At 37.3% G+C, this 20,628-nt stretch overlaps 1 protein-coding gene across 11 annotated transcripts in view; it reads left to right on the top strand.

Annotated features, from left to right (window-relative positions):
• The window catches only part of LOC128876251 (EGFR adapter protein-like), a 197,251-nt gene that overhangs the window by 40,980 nt on the left and 135,643 nt on the right, over nt 1-20,628 (top strand). Inside the window, exon 1 of one of the 11 annotated variants that reach the window (XM_054122448.1) lies at nt 13,687-13,823. The exons of the other annotated variants lie outside the window; for them this stretch is intronic. The gene's annotated coding sequence lies outside the window, so the exon portion shown is untranslated. Of the gene's footprint in view, nt 1-13,686; nt 13,824-20,628 lie in introns of those variants that run through there. 11 annotated transcript variants of the gene reach the window in all.

The raw sequence follows: 20,628 nt of genomic DNA, 5'->3' as shown, positions 1-20,628 counted from the left end.
GAAAACGAAAATGATGCGTAGCGGAGAATAAGTAACGCGATCGCTTTTGGATTATTGTGTGTGGCAAGGAAATTCTATACTTACGGTAATGCAGAGGATATTAAACTCGCCGGACGTCAAGCTAGATTCTAATCTCGAGGATTAGAAGTTTAATTGATAAACTAAGAAAAGAACAGTTAGTTTTTTCTGCCGCGTGAGTCGACGAAGCACATGGGTTTCAATTCCACGAATATTTTCGCTTTTATAATGAATTTTACGAGTAAAAAGTCTTGCTAAATGAGTAGAAACATGATACGTATACTTTAATTACATAGAAACGAGAGAAATAAGAGACACAAAATATTTTATTCGTGGCCATGGAATTCTTCGTGCCTGAATCACCGATGAGTACTTGCACGGACGTTCCTTTGTTATTTCGTAAATTTAAACTACAAACTTTTTTGTCGTTGAATATGTTGAAATAGTTGAAAACAAATAGCATCTCTTAAAAAGTGGAAAGGTTGTGGGAATTCAATAAATATATATCCAAATTCAAACTCAATCCAATATTTTCCAAATTTATTTAGAGGATATAATTAAAGTCATATCATTTTCTTCTGTAATAATAATAATAATAATAATAATAATAATAATAATAAATAAATAATTGATCGATTTCGTAGTTGTTACAAAGTAGAGGTAAATAATTTCCTTTGCATGTTAAATATTCAACGAGAGAATCTCGTGATCGAAGGTCTCACAGCAAGCACGAAATTCGATTCTGGATAAGTAATTTTGCAATTTCATTGGGGGAAGCAAACAATCGAAGTATACCCGTCGAAGAAAATAATGGAACACCGAATACCGGCCTGTTATCCCGGAGGAGAGCGAAGCTCGTTTCAGTCGTGAACTCTCGGCAACGTCTGTAACAGAGCGAAGGAAGACCGAGGAAGATATAAGAAGAAGAAAGGAGTATTTACACATGAATACAGGCAGAGCTTATCACTACGTGAATGGAGCCACGGGGATATATTGGTTCGACGAAGATTCGATGAAGGCACGGCGCACGGTATCGAACTTATGTGCCCAGGGATGACGACGGGAACCGAAACGTCTGCTTGCTCCCGATATTAGAATCCAGGGATACTTTTTTCAGCTCTTATGGCACGTTACTTTATGGCGGTGCGTCGCCAACAAATTATTCCCTGGTAATAACGTCGCTGGAAAAGCGACGGCTGAAATTTTTCCCAACGAAAGTTATTTTTGATGACGTCTCGTTACACGCTCCCCTCTGCCTTAATACAATATTTGTGAAAGATCGGCTTTTAGAAGAGCTCCAAATGCGACGGGTACCTGCGGATCTTTCTATTTGTTTTTTAAAATTCTGTCAAGGGAAAAGAGGCTTTCCAAGATTTTTGGTAGCAAAGGATGACAGCTGGGAGCTTAGAAGAGATGTGGTGTTCTAAGGGAAGTTGTATCGTGGAAGTTATAGAGAAATTATTTACAGATGAAGAAAACAAAGATGATAGTAATTAGAATAGAAGAGATGTGGTATTAGAAGAGATGTTTTAATAAGAATAATAAATAAGTGGCATTTAACTGAGTTAAACGTAACGCCAATCTATATATGACATGATTAAATATTTTCATCGAAGAAGTTTCTTATTTATCAGAGCCTCCATCCTGTAAAAGAAATTTCAATTGTTGTTTTCTCGTGGATTAGATGTTTAATTCACCCTTCACGAAATTGCATCCACGACTTTTGTTAAAACAATTGTGAAATGGTGTACACAGAGGTATTGGCGTAAATAGGAGCACTCCTGGAAATGGGTCCACGTAATTTGGGGTGACCTGTAGACCACGGTTGGGCACACAGTACTTAGGGGACGTCGAGCACTCATTGACCGTCCGGGAAGATGTCCAGGAGAGGCTGAATGATTCTATTGTTTGAAAAACTTTTACGTCCATTGTGTACTTATACACCCCTAGACGAAGGAATTATTTCGTATTCTTCTACCTTTGAAAGACGTTCGATCTTTAATATGGCTCTTCTAAGTAGTTTCGTCAAAGTGCAGCGAGAGATTCTATTCAAGGTTTCAATATCGGCCCCTTGCGTATTACGAAACTTACCGTTTGTGGCACAATAAAGTATACAGGCATCGATCAACGATTTCATGAATAATGAACGGAACTTCGATTCGGTTAATAAAGAAGAAACTTGCCAGCGTCCGCTATTATCGTTCACGCTGTCTTAGGTGTAATCGAAATTTCTACCACGTTGCGTAATTGCTGGGCGATATAAACGTTACTCGTAACATGCTTGTAGCTTATATATGTATTATTATAAAAGAGAAGTTTTACGTGTTCACTCTTACTTTTTTTATTTTAATTTATTAAACTGCTGTAATAACAAGATATTATACATCATCCTTCTTGAAATTATATTACTTAATAACTATTGCTCGTAAAAGATTACTAAAGAATCATTACGTTGCATCCGTGTAATTGCGCGAACGCAATTAATTGCGGGATGTGTATTTTGACATTTTTAACCGAGATTGGTATTGTAATTGAAAGCTTATATGTTTAAATAATGATACATTCTTAATTAAATTTTATTATTTTAGAGCATTCGTGTGTTTTCTCTTGATGCAAAATTTATTAAATTTGTTTTGTACTTAAATTATTAAACCTACGATATCTAGAAATTAGGAAAGCATCGACTACAACATATTAACTAACCAGTCAAATTAAAAATAGAAGAGAATTACCATTCTAATGATAATTTATAAACTTTCCAACTCCACGCACTTGTTCATAAAGTAACCAACAGTAAAAAAGAACCGTAAAAATTGATAAACATCACAGTTGTTTTTATGAAAATGTATGAATTGTATCTAATGCTTTAATGTGGCAGGATTAATTAATACGACGTCGAATTTAATTGAAAAGTAAACAAATTGGGGGTTGGAACGTACATTCACGAGGATTCCTTTGCAAACGGTAAACGAGCTGCGACGATAGCAAGTTCCATGGCAAAGGCTATTCGTCCCCAAGTCACCACCATTTGTATTCATTTTCCGTCAGCGTAGTTGTTCACGGCAAAGTAATTCGGCTTTTGGTTGAGCATTTTGATTTATCGTCGCGATAAAAGCAACATTAGACCCGTCGGAACAGCCACGCCACGTAGTGTTCGAGTCCCAGGAGTGCAGCGTATTATCTACTCTTAACAACCTTCGAAAGCGAGCGGTAACGAGGTGACACACAGCAGCTGTGGTTTATACACTCTTATAATAAGGGTTTGATACAGAGATAGTAACATCATCAACTATCTAGATGGCGGCTATAATATCAGTTTTGGCATCGTAAAGGATCTCCTTTTCGTTACACGTATAAGGTAAATGGAACCATTACCGAACATGCGAGATTGTAATCGTTTGATGGAATGTATTTCTTATGATCGTGTTTGAAAAATTTGGGTGGATTATGAATAATGAAGACACGAATAAAGGTGTTCATTGAATAAAAGAAATAATGGCCTTTACTTTTCTCAAATATAAATTAAAATTTTGATTAATGGAGTAAAGCATATTGGTGACGTTTACAGAAAAATTTGCAACGTCACCAGCGAGTGGAACGTTCTCACGTTTACTCGACTACTTTCCAACCATGATTAGTCAGCATCCGAAATTTACGCGAATGCTCCTCAGGAGTGGCTTCGTGTCCGCGGCTGGTTCAATTTATTTCAGACGTACCGCATCCCCTCGCACTTTTATTAGTATTTACGAAGCAACGAACGGTTCACGATACGATGCGCGAGGTACGATGCGCGGAGTTAAAGCGATTGCATCGTGTTTGGCGTACGTTCAACAGCCTTGAACCGCGGCATCAACTAGATTCGATACATTACTTCGGATTAATATTTTCTAGACGTACTACTTTCCAAGGGGTATAAATCCACGTGAAAGCAACCACGGTAATTTCCGTTTGGTTGGATCTGCCATGTCCAGTGCCAGATATTCAAAACGAAGCAAATCCGATTTCGTAAAAAAGTTAAATCCTGAAACATGTCCCGGATGTTAATCTCTTGGGCTGGTGTGATGTGTCACGTTAGAGTTTTTTCTCTCATAATTGAAAGTGACTTGCTATACGCGTTGATAGTCAGTTTGAAAAAGGAATACAGGGAAAAGTAAAGATTATTACTTTTCATAATTACGTAACATAGTTATGCATAGTATACCATACTTTTCGAAATTACATAATTCGCATCGTTTTAAAGTTCTGCATTTTGCAAAAGTGAATGGTAAATAGAATTATAATATGAAAAATTGAAAAATTAATAAGGAATCGTAGTTGAGTGTTAACTACACTTTAGTCTACATAAATAATTAGAATCATTGAAGATAGTATTTACTATCTGCTAGTTGCATCCTTCAGATAGAATTGTGAATCGTATTGGATAAGACTTTTCAGTTAGCCTTGGAAGGTCTTCAACTAAGCAAAAATTGTTCGACATTGCCCGCATTCGTCTTATTAGTGCTACCACATTCCCCTTGCACAGGAAACCATATTTCCAGCTTCCAGGCGCAGGGTACTAATCCTTAGGACGATGTGCACGGAAATTCCGCAGGCACTTATAAATAGTTTTACAGGTTATAAATCCACGCGAGAGACGGATCTAAAATACATGTAAATGGAGTTGGATGACTTCTGCTCAGTACGTGCCTTCGTGGACATGAACATGTGAGGTACGAGCGACTAAAATTGCAGGCAAAAATGCATATTCTAAAAGTTTGCATAGCTGCATCTGTTGCTTCCAGACTCCCGTATCAAATCGTGCATTTCCATTAAATACATATAAGAAAGAGTTACATTGTCTTTTGTTAAGACTCTTTCGTGACTATTATTTTTTCTGTAGTTTTTTATAGGGAGGGGGGGGGAGGGTGGAGAATCTTTCAAAACTGCCATTGCGAAAGAATGGACTGCAAAAAATGTTTGAGACATCTCGGTACTTCAAAAATATGTTAATTGCGATAGTTTACTTGAAGAAAACAGAGGTGTAGATAAACTCGTTTAAAGAAAGGGTCTATCGAAGATGTCATGGAAGAAGAACAAAACTGCAAGAAGTTTGGAGACATCAAAATGACAACCGATGCGGTGTGGTCAACACTGATCTGTCAACCGTGAACGAGATCTATTATAAGTCTATTATTCTGGTTGGAGAGAGCGCGTCCCTGCAATTTGAGGAGGTCGAAGTGGCTGGTTCCATCGAAGGGCGTACTTCGCGCCCCCGCTGCGAAGAAAGGGGATGATGGACGCTCGCGAACGCACCGAGGAATCGCTCCGACGGTAGACCGTTGCCAGGAAAACAGTTTTGCAGGAAATGTGAATGGGGGTCGACGAAGAAAAACCGGAAGCCGGGACCACCCGCCATGGATTTTCTTTACACCGAACGACGGGGTTCCCTTGCATGGGAGATCGAGAAGGTGGAGAAACTCGTGCGGCGAGGGTGCCAAGATCGTCGTTTTACATCGAATAAAGAGGCTGCAACGCTTGAGGTATACATATTTCTTCGTGCACATTTTTAGGTTCTGGCTGAATTCTATATTGGCTGCTGATCAAGCACTGAACTTGGGGAATGTTACCGCCATTTAAATGTCCTTTTCGCGAGACGTCTCGAGTTAAATGAAAAGTTAGAATCCGTTTCTCTTTTCTTGTAACTTCTTGCTTCCTTTCCTTTACATGAAAAACTTGGACTTGTTCTTCTTCAATTTGTAACTTCCTATTTTAGAGGAAAAAATTGGAAATGTAAGTTTCCGTTCTGTGTCGTTTTTCATGTAGTGGAAAATTATAATAAATTAAATACGCCACAGCATACGTTTAATTAACAATTGAAAAGTGACTTGTACGAGTTTGTTCTAACTGAAAACTCCCTTGGTGTTTTATCCGGCGAAACAGATGTAACAGGAAGCGTTAGACGCGAACAGATGTTCCGTTTTTTAATGAAACCCCACAATCGCGGGTGCAACGGTGATATCAGTTGTGCTCTGTGCAAAATATTAGGTCACATTCAGAGAACACCTGACAATCTCCACTGTCGGTCGTTGAGAGTTTTGGGATGCGTGCCAAGTGCAAGCTTTGTGCCGAAAGCTCGAGGAGTAGGAGTTAAAAGGAGCGAAAAGAGACGCGAAAGTGAAGAAGGGAGAAGAACGAAAGAGTACGTCGGTGGTAATCGTACCTTTCTTTGTTTCCGTAGTTAAAAGCTATTACACACCGATCGAATGCACTTAAAGCGTCAGCCTTCGGTATTTTCTGTTCCGTTCGGTTCATATCTCCCTTCTTTACGAGCGCAAATTACGAACGAGTTAAAGATAAATCGACTGTAATCCCTTACACCAATTAGAAGGAGAGGAGAACGTCATTTTGCGGTACAGTTTGCAATTGCAGGATGAATTCGTCATAATAATTACGTGCAAATGTATCGCACAATTAGTATCGCCAAAAATAAATATGAAACAAATTTTAATTGAAGGTAGAAAGAGTGGTATGTAACACTGTCGGAAATTCACATTGTTTAACATGTTTTATTTACCATGAGAGAGCAAAGGTGTAGGGAAAGGGAGCCGGATAAGGGAGAATGAGTTAAAGGGAAAGGCTTTAAACGAAGGTAAATAAGAGAAAAGAAGAAACGATGGAAAGAAGAAACGAAAGAGGAAAAGATACGTGGTAGATGTACTTTCTGCCCTTTTCCGAGGTTAAAAGGTACTACATCGTGATCGAAAACGCCCACCTAAAGCGCCTGCTAAGAGCCTTTTCTAACCCATTACTACACACGCCACTGGAATGGCATGTTGCACCCTGCACAAGTTTAAAAGGTTTAAAGCACGCCTGCTCGATACACACATGGCATTTAATGATAATAGTGAAACAGTGCTCTTGTTTCGAAGGAAGAAGAGTCATATTCGACGCCTGCAATCGAAAGAACGTCTAGATCTAGATATAGAGAGTTCAGTTCAATGTGTAATATTCCCAAATTTCTCGAATTTCGGCTTTAGAAGTTGAATATTTTTCACAGATCGAAAGTATCGATCATCGAGTACATTCACGGTCACATACGCTTACGAATGTCCAGTTTTTCATACCATTGTCTGACAAAAGAGGCGAACGGGGAGCTACTCTTTCACGGTTATCGTCTTATCTGACCTCTGAAAGTCTTCGCGAAGAGCAGTTATCGTGGCTCCAATTGCAGGGCGATTTCACCCCCGTCAGTCGATCTGATATTCACCAAGTTCTGGAACAAATGGGGGAGTCGGTTAACTGCGCCGTTGGCAGCAGTCAAGTTTGCCCATTCGAATTTCGACGACAACGGTCAATGACGCAGCGATCCTGTCCTCGTAAAATCGTCGATCCGTGAGACGGACATGCGAAGACGAACAGCGTTTCCGCAGAACTAATTTCCGTGAGAGAACTAGGGGAAAATGGTGGAATTAATCTTGAAAGAGAGAACTCGAGACTGCTTGATCGCTTGCCGGATCGCTTGACACTGTGTGAAAATTATTCTATGATATAATATTGTTTATTCTCGAAAGAAAAGTAGTGGTTTGTACATCTTTTTCTAGTCAATTTAACATTCTAACATTACGTATTCGTACTTTAAATATGATCATATTAAAAATATCCCATTCAAGGCTAACCACAAATTTTAAATTAATTTTTAAGTGCCTACTGATTTCTTCTCATTTCATTTATACGCATATTTTTAAATAATTTGTAACAATAAAAATGTGTTACGTAAAATATTTTTAACTCTGTCCTTACAGGGTTAATAATAGTAATATAGAATATATCGAGAGGATTGGGACTGAAAGATATTAGAGTTTACTTTGACCTTCTTCAAGAACAATTCAATCAGGCGTTATTTTAATTAATTATATGCATGTCTAAAATATAAACGAGTAAGATTAAATGTAAACTAATACATGAATTAACCAAAGAGGATAGTATTTAAAAAGTATTAATTAATAAATATTAATGCATCTTACATTTTGGGTAGGGCACTGTGACCAAGTGTCAACGTTAATATCACTGACTCGACCTATAATAAAATCAGTGATCCATGTAGCACGTGGGGGAAATATAGTGCTCGATCACTCTTCGGGAGACAACATAAACCAATTCTTTATTCCACATGACATTAATGTTTTAAAATGTATGAAACATGGAACATTTGTAGGGGTAACCAAGATTAGTTTACATATTCTATTTAAATCGAAATTGAAAATGTTATTCTTTAATTCCCCTGTGACATTAATATTTAAAAACGTTCAAGATGTGAAGTATCCTCTATTACATTTTTGATATTACTGGTAATATCGAAAATATTTGCACACGTCCAGCAAAACGGGATACTCTGTGTAGTGGTCAATATCAAGGGTGACCTCATCGACTTCCTCATAAAGTTCCAAAGTATCGGTATACGATCAATTTCGGGAGCTCATTTCCGCCGGTAAAACAGGGGGATAACAGCACTTTAATCTCTTTCTTGATGCATCACAAAGATCTTCCCAAACCAATTTCTCCCTCCTTTTACTGATTCTTCCGGCGATTTGGGGTAGCACTTTACGCGAATAAAGGTCAATAGAAAGGGACATATTCGATGACAAATAGAATCTCGTATGTCTTACATACGGTCTCCTATATTTCAAAATAATTAACGCTACAAGTTGGTAAAAAATTACAGAACACAACTTTATTCTTTCTTGTGCGATACTATTTTATACAAAGCATAATGGTAATAGAGCGAAACGGTTTCATAATTTCAAACCTGGAATCAACATTCATATCGTCCATTTTAAATGTTCAGCCGGGTGTAAATCGTGTTATTACACCAGGAACGTTATTGACGTTTCATGCTGCAACGAAGTGATTGATGTAGCGTGAACGATAGATTTCTTTCAAGCCGTACCGTAATATATTCCCTGGTACCATATTTACGATTCTTCACGGTATTTTGATCGTTGACAACTCCACGAGCAAAATATTACACGTATTTATGGAAGCCATCGTCGGATGAAATCGCGAAATGTGCCGTGGAAGAAGCTGCGCGGGTTGGTTTTGTGTATCTTATGCGAGGATACATCCATCATCTGCACAGTTCTGCTGCTCGAATCGAGGAGGAACCAATGACAGATGAGCTTAATCGTATTAAATAAAATTTGCTGAAACTAAATGTTTGAATTATTTGAAACTGTTATCCCTTCTACTTATATTTTAAATTAGATTCGTACCGTTTAAAACTGAGAGATACAAGACAAAAAAAAAGGCGTAGCTTTTTAAACAGTAACGTAGCAATAGTTATTCTATAAAAATTTGAAGGAAGATGATAGTGCGTCACGTTCCGCAATGGGAGAGCCTTTTTTTCTTGCATTTTGCAATGGTTGCTGAAGCTGCGCGTTTTAACGAGCACAGAAACATTCCACTTTTCCTCTTCCTCTCGCTCTTCCCTCCTCCCCTCCCCTTTTGTTTCTTCCTTTCGCTCGTTTCCGTTCCTTCCATCGATTTGCGGAATTTCCCGGAATATTATACCGGGGTTTCGTTTTCCGAGTTTTTCTTCTCCCTAAAGAGAGATTCTTTTCAGCCCTGTCGTCCCCTTTCTTCTGATTTCTTTTTCACCTTCATTTGCCTGACTCTTCCGTAGATCCTTGAATTGCCTGGCCGATTAATCGATCGAGGGTATTACTAATGGGTTCAAATTCCCCTGAATTGCAATAAAGCAGAAAATCGGATTGATCGAGCTCTCTCCTCTCTCTTAATACGATTTCATGAATTTGTAAAGTCGTCACTGAACAGATTTATTCGTCAAGGGGAATCGAGGGCTGGTCGTAACACAGACACTATGCGACGAGCCTAAACTTTTCAAGAAAATTATTTTTTTATCTCCAACGCGTCATCTATGTACGAAACAGAATTTCTTTTTGCAACAGCAAATACGCACGAATTTGAATAATCAAATAACGTTACTAACATCGACTTAGCGGCAGACCGCAGTTCTACCATTTACTATGAAATTTCGTTCCTAATCGCGTAGTTAATGCCACGTGCCTCTTATTTCAGTCAGGAAAGACGCGTTCCTGACACGAAAGGACGCGGAGATATTAAGTCACAAAACTGGGGAAATCTTCATCTCCTTCGACTCAACCCTCACCTCTTTCCCTTCCTCTCGCTCGCCATGTTCCCGCTCTTTCGTCCTCCACCTCCATTGGAGGTTGCAGTCTGACTGAGCCCACCATCAAACTCCTTCCCAAGAACTAGCTGGATGTTTACAGTTCAATTATCCGAAGCCTCGTCCGTGCCATTATTAGTATTTGCATGATTTAGTACCTGAAGAAGCATGCTCTGAGACGTCTAGAGCTATCTCTGATTCGCCAATTATCGGAATGTATTCTGACAACGGTGTAGGGCTGTGTTTATCCGACGTTCGAAACAATTAGCTGTTGAGACTATTAGGAAATTTGAGTCGGATACGAATATAATTCAGCTACGAGATTCAATTCGTTATAATAATAATTCTGCTGTAAACATGTAATGTATTATACTAAAAGATTACCAAATAACTTCATAGTCACTTATTTGCATGCTTTCCATCATTATGTGTTTTAATTTTAAATTTAACAAAATTGCTTGGGTGGCCTCTCTTCTTTTCATTTTACAAATCGTTCAAAGATACATTTAAATTGTTTACCTGAAACGGAAACTTTGAGTTACTTTTAAAATTCTGTAAACATAATGAACACGAGGAAAATATGATTTACTAAAAATTTTAAGCTAGACCTTAAAGCTTTAAGTTAATAGAAAATATTTCAAAGTAATTTTAAAGGGTTCGAAAATTATACTTTAACGGAATAGAGATATATTTACGAACAAAACGTTATGATTCCATAATGAACATTTATCGCAGCAAGCAGGCAAATATACATACAGTATTTTATCCAATATTCGTACTATTGTCTCGAAGATACCAAGAAATTGAGTAGCTCGTTGGTAACACTAAACTATTCCCGTCTTTAGAGGCTCAATGTACCGTCGCAAATGCAATGTCATGACAGTTTTGTCAAATGTTGGCGACAATGAATGGACGTCGGTACGAAATCCAATTTATAAATATTTCATTAACGAACCATTTCGGGGAAGGGACACATGACTACGTAACTTTGACAAAGCATCACGTGTATGCATGTTTGCGGCGGGAGGGAAAGAGAAAAGGAAATGTAGAGGCGAAGCTTAAATTAAACCACACGATTTTGAACTGGCAGAGAGACTCGTGAGTGAACTCAAAAAGCAAAAATAAACAGAAATAGAAAGCAACTATGATCGACATTGTAACAGATATTCAACAGTTTTATTGTTCCTTCGGTTGCTTTAGAATATTTCTGTGCCATTATAGAAACAATCGTTACTTTTATTTTTCTGTGTTGTATTACGTTGTATTACATTGCACTTTGACAAATATGAATAAAATACATCTAATGCAAGGCCAATTTTCCTTAAAAATAAAAGTAAAATTCTAACTGATCAGGCTTTTGTAAAGCATTCAATTAATTTTCCAGCCTTTCATTCATATTAATAATCAGAATTCAGAATTTAGAATAGTTTATATGTTATTTCACACTGTTAAGTCTAGACCCATTAGTTCTACTTTATTACCGCTAAAATTTGGTTTCTCTTGTAAAATTATACACGTGAAATAGAAATTGGATTAATTCGAATAGTTCACGTTCCTTGTGTTGGTATAAGGTGTCCAACGCTAAAGGGGATGAGTTCGCTGACGATGAACAGTGAATCGAGTATAACGAATGCAACAATGACTTCATATACCCACCACTCTAGTGCTGTTAAAACACTCCAACAAAAAAAAAAAAAAAACGAACCATCAGAGGAATGTGTTGAAATTCAATGTTTGCATGATAGACCAACAATCATAGAAATTACACCACCATCAAAAATTCAGTTTTCAGAAGATCCATTCTAAATATTATAGTATCGCTAAATTGTATCATTCTAACTTAAAAAAATTCTCGTGTAGCCCAGTCAACATTATCGTACCTGTTAACAATTTCGAATTGAGAACCATCGTCGGTCGTGCCATGTTTTATTCACATACCAACGATATTCGCATGAAAACGTGTATTACACGCCCTATGTTAAACGGTACTGCAGTCAATCTTCACTGTTCAGAGTAGATTGTTCATCGGGTTGTGCAGAGGACAGCCGAATTCAAAGCACTGTCTGATCCCCCCTTATGAAGCCTCCGTACCAACCCACGGCATAAATAATTCTTGTAACAGTGGTTGCGACACCAACTGAAAGACAAAATTCGAGGGTCGTTCCACCGTTCATATTTGCCTCATTCGAGTTCCTACTGAGGAAACAAAGGCGCGTCTAATTAACACGCTTGAGATAGAAACGGGGCCTTTCTCGTTTCGCGTGGCTGGCCTGAATGCAGACCAGTCTCAGCGCTGCAAAAGGGTGCAGATGGTCCAGGAGATGGAAGCCAGTTGAAGGTAAAAGAAACGGACCCGATAGCCACTTTAACGACTCAGACAAGCCTCGGTAATTAGCAGCCCGCCGTGGAACCCCTAAAACACTGCACATACCTTCGCCCCTACCTTGTACCTTCCATCGAAAGGACAAGACCCGAACTAAACCAACTGTCCACGCGGATTTCGGCAGACTACCATTCGAGTAATTGCGGTGCATCCGCCTTTGGAATCGTGATCGCTTCTTATATCCAGGATTCTACCGAAAAGCGTGGTGCGGCGTCTAGTAGCTTCAAAAATTTGTCGAGATACTTATTATTTTTCTTTTGTATCAGTAATTTATAGCATCAACCACTTTATAGGGGTGTTAGTGACTCGTTGAAAGCTAGGTAGTTATCAGTTACAATTTTTGGACTGTCTTCCAATTTCATGAAATATGTCCGATTGGAAAGTAAGACGTTCAGAGGGTTGATGGTTTTAGCCACAGAGTTTCCACGCGAGCTGTCACGTACAATTCAATATATTTAGTATACGATTAATATATACACTAGAGATTAACCTCTGTCTTTTCAGGAACAATTTCTTACGAATCGCTTTAAATTTCTGGGTCTGAACAGATTCACCAACGAGCTACTGTCGATCCTTCCATTACAATAAGACATGATCCCAAGGGTAGCCATTTAGGAAATAGAATTAATACGCAATACATTTAGAGGGTTGATAAAATTCTAGCCACAATTTGAGCACAGTCTCTTACAAATCAATTTAAACTGGGTCTGGAAAAGTCCACCAACGAGCCACTGTCGATCCTTACATTACAATAAGACGTTACCGTCGTCCCAAGCTCCCTTGGGAGCTATTTAGGAAATGGAATCAGGTAAGAAGTAAGCATCAAGCGGCAGGGATTGCATTCCATAACCAATTATCGGCCACCGAAGCCGCGGATTGCCGCTAATTACGCGTTTACCAAGAAAAGGGGGGAAAAAAAGAGTGGAAGTTCGAATCCCAGAAAGCTCTGGCAACGCGCATGATCGCAGCCCCCTCCCGATGGTTACGTCGGTGTGCGTTACGGACACGTCTGCGCTCCGTCACGCGAATGTGTGGGTTCCGTGGGGTGGTTGGAGCCCACGTGGAGCAACACGGTACTGTCAGTCGCACCCGGCGAGTCATTCGTGTATCACGGTTTCCCATGGGAGTGGATTTTTCGTCGGGCCGCAAATTTTTCGCGAGTTTCATGTGCGTTACGTCAAGATCGACGCGCGACGTCAGTGTGAGTTGGACTGCGAGCTCGTCGTTTTAATAAACGAGGTAAGGTATGGTTGTTAATCATTCTCATCGACGATATCGGGTGTGATCGACGAGTATCGTGACGGTGATTTTGGTGGAGAAGGACAGGTTGAGGCGTACGTGACAACCTGATTTGTTTTCCATGTTGTACGTTAGGAAAATCTCATTGGGAATTTACGAGACTCGGTGAATACGCGAATAAATGTTTTTAAGATTTTTATGGATTAAGATATTTGAGGACTTCATGGTTTGGTTCTTCAGAATTTATTTTAAACGAGGCTAATCGTGTTCTGTGAGTGAGATTCTATGATGCTTCGTTAGCATTGCAGTAGGCTTCTTCGGGGATTAAGTGACATATTTATATTAGACTGGTATTAGAATATAATTGACTGTTACAATTGATTATTAGAAATAGTCTTCGACTCAGAACATGATTTACTGCATTAGTAATTATTAATCTAGGCTGACATTAATTTCTGCATATCTTTTCTAGATATATCAAAAGTCTTGTTCCTATCCTCAAACCAAGCATTGCAAGTAGATAACTAAGAACTCAGTTAATCGGTTCCTATAGATAACAAATAAAATTTAAAAGATTTTAAATAGACTCCCTGGTGAAGAAGTGTTACAATATGTTATCATAATATGAGGGTGTCCTTTGACCTTTGAAAAAGTTTTAACACAAAATATTCGAGAAAATTTCCTTCATTATAAAATCCTCATGTCCCTAAATTAATATTATCGTACCTGTTAATAATTCTGAATTGTAAACCATCGTAACACGTATTGTTTCGTTCTCAATGCAACAGTTTCTACATGAAAATGTGTACCTATGATTTCGATACAAAATCAGCCGTTCGCCGCCAAAGCGGATGCTCCCTGACGCGGTTCGCCCGAACGTTGAATCGCACGAAGAACACGTTTAAAAATAGAGCCGATCCCTGTGCATGACCGGGAGCAACAAAGCCAATCAATCGTCATCAATCAACGCAGTTTTTCAAAAACCCAGCCGTAGTCGCAGCGCAAAAACGATTTTATACGCGGCGAGGATTCGCGCGGACACATAAATTACGTGCTTTTCAGCCGGTCAATGGCTTTTTTCTATCGTTAATTTCACTGTCACATTAATGAGATTCCGCCGGGGTCGAGAATTAATTAGTTTGAGTAACCCAATTAAAAATAAAAATGTCCCGTGGTCGATTGGATGGGGGACCGTACCGTTCGTTCGTTAACCCGCGACGGTGTTGCACTGTTCTTTTGCAAACTGGTGACGTCACATCCCGTAAAAATGCATCGCACTTCACCAAAACGATGAATCGCTGCTAATGATTTCGCGATGAAAAAGGCCCTCGCGCCGTTCGTTTACAAGTGCCGAATCGACGCGAGGGGGCCAATAAAAATTCATTACATTCGCTCGAACAGCCATTGGAAATAAACGGTCTCATAGTGAAAAGCGCTCGGGTTTGCGAATTTTTTAAATAACTCCGTAATGCCGTGTATGGAAAAAAAGAAATCGTTGGTTTTAGTAAGCGTCAGGAATCGAACGATCGTAGTACGTTGTACATAGAGGCAATTTTTACTGTCGAGTCTTGTTACTCCTGTTTCGGTATTGTTATTTCAAAACAGAATGATATTGGTTTCTGTTTTGATATTCAACCTTTCTCTGAAAATTCTAAAACCTCCAGTTCTGAATCATTCTGTGTAACTTGGTTTGAAAATATGTTACCGGAGTATCAAAAATAAGTCTTTAAGCTATATATTAATGAAGGTGTCCAATTACAACATATTGTCAATTTTGAAAATTTTTCGCATGATTCTAATTTGACAAAGAAATTGTCAATTAGTAGGTAAAGTCTTTTTTACATGTTTAACACGCTTTTTAAACTGTATTGTGCAAACAGAATTAGAAAAACAGTAATAGTGAACGGTTTTCAAGTTGAGCCATCGCATATACTTTGTGATCCATTTATTTCTAATCTCAACATCTTCATACGCATCAAAGTGACGCAAAAACGCGACTTTAAAGCTAGATTTTTATTATTTTTGCACTTTCCTGTTCTTTTATTTTAATTCTTTTCCATTTTTATTCATAGTGTACCTGGATCGAACGCGTGAGATGTTTCATCAAGAAAATTTGATCACGAGATATGTCAATACATAACGACTCCCAACCACATCTCATCCATCTCTAACCAAATCGAAACAAATTATAACCCATTGCAATTTACAAACATTTTTTATTCCTGATAAATAATATGATTCGAAATATTTTCGCTTCATTCCATTAAACGCTTTCTAGTATCCAAATTAATGTGAGATAAGTATTAAAATTACTTCTTTTATCCATTTAGTATTTGGTATTATGTAAGTGATCGTTTAGATATATTTATCATGTAATCTGAACTCAAAAGTGAAAACTACATACAAAACCGAAGGCAGAGTATATTTCATAAAATAATCTAATGTTATTAATATTTTATTTTGCATAATAAGCGTACACATGCTATACGCGTTCAGCATGTTATTCATATTTGCACACGCTATGAATACGTAAAATCCCGCAGATTAATGATATGCAATTCTGTAAATATGGTATAAACTGTAATTTTGATTTGTCCAATTTGAAAGGTAACGATCTCCTTCGTTCTTTTTGTTTATTTTTTCATTTTATTTTTTATTGCGCAATTATTCTCTCTAAACATCCTCACACCTTAAAAGCGCTGATGATCATCAAAAATATTTTTTTTAAGTGCGATGAATCAAATTGAATACAGATTCGAAGATCATAAAGTATGCTCTACTACCATTCGATTGCGCGTGACACATCGGTTTAATCTATAAAATTAAAAACAATCTTTCACATCGCTATCATCCATTGCTGAAATCCTACTTAAGTGAAAGATGGTTCTGCGCAAATTATGATGGTAATAATTCTACACGAATCTCATAAGAGCTGGAGGTTCACCAGGCAGCGTAGTATTATATCAGCTTTTTAAAGCAGATCTTCCCCGTGGAGGAAATATGCTAATAACCACGTACACTGATAATACCAGGAACGAGTAAAATTTCATTCGAATAATGGATAACTTATGAAAACAACGTAAATGCAAATTATCCGTGACATTTGGTCCATTAAACAGATATTCAAACGCATTTCAATTTGTTCAGAATGTAACATAATATCTTTTTACAAATGAAAACCTTAATTTTTATTGAAACATTAGTGAAGTAAAAGTCATTTATCTTTTATTCGCTATTCGTAAATTTTATCTAGATAAGAATTGTTAGCCATTTATGACCAATAGTTCAATACGAACATTATACAATGACTTTGTCAAAGAATCAAACTACATTTGGAAATATTTTAATAAATTAACTTAATAAATGAACTTCTTGAGTCCAAAAGGTGGATAGTCAACATTAATGAACGTTGTCTTTAGCATAAAATATAAAAATACAAATGTTAAATATTTAGGTATGCATCTAAATAAAAATTTCATTTGAAAAACTATCTTATTACCAAAAGAAAACAACTGGACGTCAAAGTTAGAAAGATACCGTTGCTGCTGTGTTATAAATCGTAGCCAACGCACTATAAATTATGACTCTATAAGGCTATGATAATACTAATTTGGACATATGGACTGCCCTGGGGCTGTGCCAAAACCCAAACAGTGAAATAATACAACGCTTCCGCAACAAAGCATTAAGAACAGCATTGGCTGCTCCATGGTACGTTAGTAACGAAACATTACACGAGGATCTCTAAGTAAATAAACACATTCAGGTTAAGTTCAGAGATAGTGATTCATCAGTAGCTCACCTCCACTGTACACTTTACCTTCTCATATGTATACCCAGGTAACATTATAAATTCAGTCCAATAAAGACGTTAAATTGATTTAAAAAAGTGCAAAATACATTCCGTTTGATAACAAATGGAAAACCACGTTATATAAAAGCATGTTGTATAATCATCTAAACAAATTGGCAATTAAATTCAAAATAATAAGAATGGCATTAGACGACTGAAAAGACGAAAACTTTTAGCTCTAAATAGTTACGAATGAAACGAAGCCAAAGTTTCTAAATTTAAAATTGAGATAATATTCAGGTAAGTGTTATTTTTTGTTCGTATTTAATCGTCATACGCCAGAATTATTGATTGACCTAACAATAGCTTCAAATAGAATGGAAACAGAAATAGAATTAAACGACCGAAGAAAAGAAAACCTTTAACTTTAGACAGTGACGAATGGAATGAAGCTAAATAGAGTTTCTAAATTTAAAATTGAAAAAAGAACTCATGAGTTTTATTTTTGACTGGGCAAATGCTCCAAATGGAATATCAAGTAGGAGAACTTAATTTAAATAAATGCATTGAAATACTAGATGATATTTCAGGTTTTAGGTTTTGTTGAGATTGGTCTCTGGAGATTTTAACCCTTTGTGGTCCTATGTCGATTGAGGTTCGACAAAAATATACTGAAATCAGAAAATTTGGACCGCAAAGGCTTAAGTGTATGATGTGAATTAAAAGAAGTATCGATTGATGTTATGTTGATGCAACTTGTTGAAGAATGAGTCATACGTATGCTCCTTAACCGTAATTAACGCGAAACTGGTTTTTGCAACTCGCGAATGTAATGTTGGAGTGTTCTACAGTACCCCAGTAAAAATGGAGGGAGACACGACCTACATAGTCCAAGTACTCGCCTGACACAAGAACGACAAAGGGAATTGTTTTGGCACGGTTTACAGCGATTCGTTCCGATACTGAAATATAAAGGCGATATATCTCACTGAGGAAACGTTGAGAGGAATCTAATTAAATTCTTTTGATGTCCTTTTATTTTTCTAACATTTATTTGCGACTTGGTACAGGCTTTGTTATTGAGGTAATTTAATCATTTTTATACAAAGGTAAATACAATTGTAAATCTTTTTGATTCATTTGTAACATTTTTGACGTCTCTCTTAATTTGCCATTGGTTTCTTAAATTTTCTAAAGCAAATATAGCAAATAAAAAGTAAAAAGTAAAAATTAAATAAATATTAGTGACCAATACATAGAATTCTCTACTATTCGAAAACGAATTAAATCATTTTTAAATACTGATTCCATTTTCCTCGTATCAAACAACAACCTGTATATCATAAAAATCCCAGGTAACTATTTTAACAATGGCATCTAAATTCAACAACAAAATCAGTCTACCAGAATTCCAACAATGTTTGCCCACTTTTTAGCTCAACGTTAAGCAAGCCAATAAAGCCTCACTCTGCGTGAAGTTTATACGCGAATCATAATTTTCTACTAGAAGAAGTGGCATTTTTTTTTTTATTCTTAAGAAACTTTCACAGAGAAGTCCGTGTTTATTTGATGTTATGCAAACCGCAGTCCGTTCCCGGGCGAGTTTTTTGTGTCCCGTGTTTCACATTCATCCAAGTACGAATGTTAAAAGCTGCCGACTACATGATCAACTACAGAAACCGCGTTAAGCGCTTTCTTTGAAATTGAACCCAAGGCAGAAAGTTTGCATACGCGTTATTCATCGTCAATTTTCCTGGCGATTATACGTTTGAAAATAATTATACTCGCAGGATTTCCGGTCTTTTTTTTCCCCTCGAAAAACGTTCCCAGTTGCCAGAAATATTCGCGTCAATTATGCAGATTTCAAGTTTCACTTATGGAGGAGTTTCTAAAGAAAGTTTTCATTTCAAAGAAACTTCTGGTTTGTGCCTACGGAATATTGCTTCGTCATAAATTCCCATTTTAAGCTTGCGGCTGCCTCATAAATCGGATATCTGGGTCTATCATTAGCATACGGTTCTATACCGGGTGTATCAGAACTGTTGGGTAAGAGCCTAACTAGTTGGCGAAACTCGGGTGGAAAATTTGAAACGGTCGTATTAAATGTGGATTAGCAAACTGATCGCTTCCGAGGTAAACATTTTGTTTGGTAAGTAAACAAACTGCATCGCTGTGTTTATGGTTGTTCGCAAACTGCGCGGAGTGATTTGCATTTCGCGTTATCGTTTACACGAGTTTTAGATAGTTTTAAAGGGGCCTGGAATTTAAGAGAATTCGAGGGAAGTCGCTGCAGGTGGGAAAATGATAAGACGTGAAATTGGTAAGCGTAGAATCGAGATCATTTATAAGTACAGCGACTTTTTCGAATAAATTTCGACATTATCGAAGGCAAAAATGAATAAATCCATAAAGGACGTACTTATCATGAAGGCTGCCTGGTAGAGATTCATTCGCTAAACTCTCGAGATATCGATCCGTGGAACCGTGCAAAGAGCTACTAACTTGCAAACTAAACTAAAATATTAAAGCCCTCGTGATACTTGTTATGAAACTTATTAATTAATTAAGTTTACACTTGTAGTTCTGAAACACTCTGTATAACTTGACCTGTTTACAAACATTCTATCAGATATTCAAAACTATTTATGTTTTTCAGTTTGTAAGTGAAAATTACTGTAGGTTAAGTTGACTGTTAGATAAAATTACTGTAACTTTGAATTTCTGTAGATTAAAATTGCTGCAAGTCAATATAAGTATAGGTTAAAATTACTGTAGATTAAAATTACCGCGGGTTAATATGAGTGTAGTTTAAAATAATTGTAGAATATTGCAAAAAAATGTTTGCACTCGGAACCATCTCGTTGTAAAACGTGCGAACAGAAATCGTATCATAACCATATTTTGATTTTCTTTCTTGTGCCATTTGAAAGGAAAACTTAAAGGAAACTATAATTATTGAACGATTTACGTCTACCTAAATTTATCAGGGGACGTCCGAAAGCAAAGGGTCAA

The sequence above is a fragment of the Hylaeus volcanicus genome, chromosome 5 (assembly GCF_026283585.1).
Source record: "Hylaeus volcanicus isolate JK05 chromosome 5, UHH_iyHylVolc1.0_haploid, whole genome shotgun sequence".
In the NCBI taxonomy this organism is placed as follows: domain Eukaryota; kingdom Metazoa; phylum Arthropoda; class Insecta; order Hymenoptera; family Colletidae; genus Hylaeus; species Hylaeus volcanicus.
This window is presented reverse-complemented; position numbering and strand designations above follow the sequence as displayed.